This window comes from Homalodisca vitripennis, unplaced genomic scaffold (assembly GCF_021130785.1).
Source record: "Homalodisca vitripennis isolate AUS2020 unplaced genomic scaffold, UT_GWSS_2.1 ScUCBcl_22;HRSCAF=579, whole genome shotgun sequence".
Taxonomy (NCBI): domain Eukaryota; kingdom Metazoa; phylum Arthropoda; class Insecta; order Hemiptera; family Cicadellidae; genus Homalodisca; species Homalodisca vitripennis.
The window spans coordinates 70,578-74,733 of NW_025776127.1; positions in this window are offsets into that span (position 1 = coordinate 70,578).

Consider the following 4,156-nt stretch of genomic DNA (forward strand, 5'->3'; position numbering starts at 1 on the left):
TACTTTTAAATATCAGTGCCACCCTCTCTCTACCTTGCAGTAAGACATTTAGAAGTACATCCTCATTCTTCGTCGAGCACTGGTTGCGATAAATCGAAAACTAATGCTGAATTTAACACGAAGTTTGTTTTAACACATGATGATCTCAATATTTATTGCAAGACGTTTATGCCAAAGTGGTGGGAAGCGACTTTTACCCGATCACTTTTGATGTATCCGAACACAGTCTACAAAGTACGATGTGTCTGTTGTTTTTTAATCATATAAGTGAATGTGGTTTCTGAGCAGATAAGTTTTTACGACACGAAGTATGCTAATAATTAAGATAACGCACCTTTTGGCTGAATTGTTCTTAGAAATACCAACATAACTCTAAGAGCATCCGTATGCTTTTGTGCACAGTTACATAGTGTAGAGTCTGGTTGTATGAAAAAAGTGTTTGCAATATTACTAAAATTTATTCCTCAGATATTGTAGTAAGATATTATATTACACGACATGAGAGTTACAGTCTGTTTATATATAAAAAACTAATAAACCTCAATAGGAATAGCTCAATAGGATATTGGTGTAAACCATACATGTTCGTGTTACTAATAAACTTGTTGTGTTTAAAAATGCAACATACAGAGCAATACAGGTATGTTTGTCAATAATACTTGTCTTATTTCTAAAATACACCTTGTGTCTTAATTAGAGTTTGGGTATTAGAGCGGGCAGTAAATAGGTCAAGGAAGATATCGAGATTTTGAGAAGTGAATGTAGTGACCGGTAGTGGTGGGATGTGGACTACAAGGGATGGGGGAGACGGGAACTATCATTAACTATTCAAGCCGCTTTGCGCTAGGCAATTCCAATCTGAACAAGACACTGAATACAGCTTCTTGTGGCAAACCTCACCCCAGATCTTGTTTTTGCAGGTAAAATCATGATAATTTAACGTATTTAATTCACCAGTCAACTGAATATAGAGGACAACACGCCAACTGTTGTCATTGGGGGGACGAACGACAGTCTGAATGGTAACATGAACAATCTTTACAGTCGTCTAGAGGAAAATCTTAAACTAAAAGAGTAAAGATAGAAGAATATTCATTACAACAATACCTCAAAGATATGACCAGCCACTAAATCATCATGTAAATATTGAAATAACATTCCTTGAATAACTACATAGAAAGAATTAACAGTAAGAATGGATAATGTCTTTTTAATAAACTTGAATCAACTTAAAACGGGGGTACTATACAAAGCAATGGGCTGCATTTGAGTGGAACTGGGAAACAAAAGTAGCTTCTATGATCATCGAAGAAATATCACAGCTAAGCTGGGCCAAACAAATCACTTTTAATCAAGATATAGAGGTGATGGAGTCGCATATGAATGAAGTTATCAATCAATACCGTCTTAACCCTGAGATAGCCTTTGCACACTGCATCTCTGCAGATTTTAATCATTAACAAACAGATGAGCTAGGGCGATGCTGCAGTTCTTAAAGATAACTTTGGGAAACCTAGACGCATGGACTATTGTGCTCAAAACTTAACCTGTCAGAAGTACAACAAGGGAGCTGCAGTATATGGTTTGGTAACTAAACCTAAATATTTCCTTAACTCAGAAAAATTATGATAAGTATATGGAGCTTTATGATGGAGCATTTCAACAGCTGGGAAATGACTTCAAAAGAAGAAATTTAAAAAAACATTTAATCTCTTCCCCCATGGAATGTGTGCGGGACCGTGTACCACCTTACCACTTCATCAAAAACATTAAACAATTCAGAGAAGTAACAGGTGCTAACATACTATTATTGTAACCTTTAATGAAACCTCCAGAAGGAAGAAACAAAATGGACTATCTCACTCAGATTTGGTCAAATGTCTCCGGGAGATGACAGCTGAGCCATCAGATTTGCCGCAGCCTTCAGCGAGTTCCATTCCATCCACAGAAACAACACCAGCCACAGATGTACATCAGCCAATGATGACACCTGCAGTCTTCTTACCCTCCGAGTCTACAGTAGTGACAAGTGTTGAGGGGGGTAAAAGTCAATATGGGGATATGAGTGCCAAGTGCCAGTGTGACAGGTTGAAACCAACAGTGAAGCTTCCCTCAGCAGTGGTATTTGTAATGATAGTGTGTCCAAAAAACTTTTAGACGTAAGCAAAAAAATGTTACCAGCAATATAAATACAAAAATATATTTAGTCTTTCTCATCAAAACTTTAGAGGGTTTGAATCAAAAGTAAAACACAAAGTAGGTTTGAGCCTGTTTCACATTAATATCCAGCATCTGCCATCACGAATAGAGTATTTAGAAATCACAATTAATGAGTTAAACCCTGATATAATAGTCTTAAATGAACATAAAATGATGAATTCTGAAATTGAAAGGTTCAATTTAAAAGATTACATTGTTAATGCATCCTTTTCAAGAGTGTTTTCAGTTGGAGGAGGAGTTATGGTTCTATGTAAAGATGAAATAAAGTGTGAAAATGTAAATTTAAATTGTATTCAAAACTTAATTTTAAGAAAAAGTAATTTGAATGCTGTGTGGTTAAATATACAATGGTTGGTTTTACACTTTTTTTAATGGCAGTTTATCTCGATCTCCTAATTCATATGTGTCATACATTTGAAGAAAAATTGTGTTTTTTGTTTGAGAGTATTAGTTAAGAGATTTAAAAATGTTTTAAGTTGTGGGAGATATTAATATTGATGTTCTAGATAGCTCGAACCAACAAAAAGGTTAATGATTATTGCAATTATTTAATATGAGATTTTTAGTTAATTTTCCAACCCGAATAACTTGTACTACAGAATCTGCATTGGATAATGTTTTAACTAATTTTGAGATGAGCATTCAATAAGAGTTGAGGGAATTGACAACACAGTTATCTAACAATTTATGGTGTGATGGTGTTTGTTGATGTTAATGATGGAGAGGGTTTGGAAAGATTCAAACCTAAGCTTGAAAAAGTAAATCTGTAACAAAAGAAACTAGGGTTTTTGATGATAGCAATTTGGCATTATTTGTTAAGGCTTTAGATAAGGAAAATTGGTTTTTAATGTCTATAATGCTTGTGGTTGATGTAAAGTTTGATGTTTTTCATGACATTTGTATGTACTCTGCTTTAACTTGTTTTTTCCTAAAGTTAAAAGCGTTTCAAGGAAGTTGTAGAGATAATTGGATAACACCTGACGTAAAAAAATAGACAAAAAATTTTAGAATATGAGTCAATCAGCTATAGTTATTAAGGATCAAGAATTGTTTAATAGGATTTAAAAAAACCCTAAGGAAAAATTACAAGAATACTTTAATTAATAAGAAAAAGGATTTTTATCAAAAGTAAAATAGAAAAGTCCAGTAATGTTAGCAAAACAAACCTGGCAGATTCTGAACAAAGAGATTGGAACTAAGAAAAAAAAAACACTGTAATAAACATTTAAATCGTAACTGATGGTCGAAATTTGGTAGAACCACAAGAAATTAGTAGACATTTCAATGATTTTTTTGCCAACTATGTTGAATTGTCAATAATTCCACAGTGTTAGCTCCAATCATTCAGAATGACAATGATTCTCTGCTTTGTTTTAATAATTTGACAAACAAAAAATTTAAATTCAGACCAGTAACAGAACGTGAAATTCTAAAAATTTTTGAGATCTTTTCCCAATAAGTTTTCAACGGGTTATGATGAGGTTTTCCAATGACGGTGATAAAGTTAGCCGGCAATCAAGGTAATTAAACCCTTAGTCCACATTAATCAATTCTTCCTTTATTAGTGGAATCTTTCCGTCAAAACTCAATATAGCCAAAGTAATCCCGATTTTGAAAAAAGGAGATTCAAAAAAACCCCTCACACTACAGACCCATTATCGTTACTTACGTACCACCCTTTTGCAAAAAATTTTTGATATAAAAAAGAGGAGCCTATAATCAATTAGTAAATTTTCTTGAAAACCCCTTGTTTGCATGATAAGGAATAACATGGCTTTAGATCAAATCGATCTGTGGTTACTGCTGGCATAGATTTCATTAATTTCCGTCATTGACTCTGTTAATAAAGGAGAGAAATACAATAGATAATTTCTTGGACCTAAGCAGACGCCTTTGAAAGCGTTTCACACAAAATTCTATTAAACAAGATTGAAGG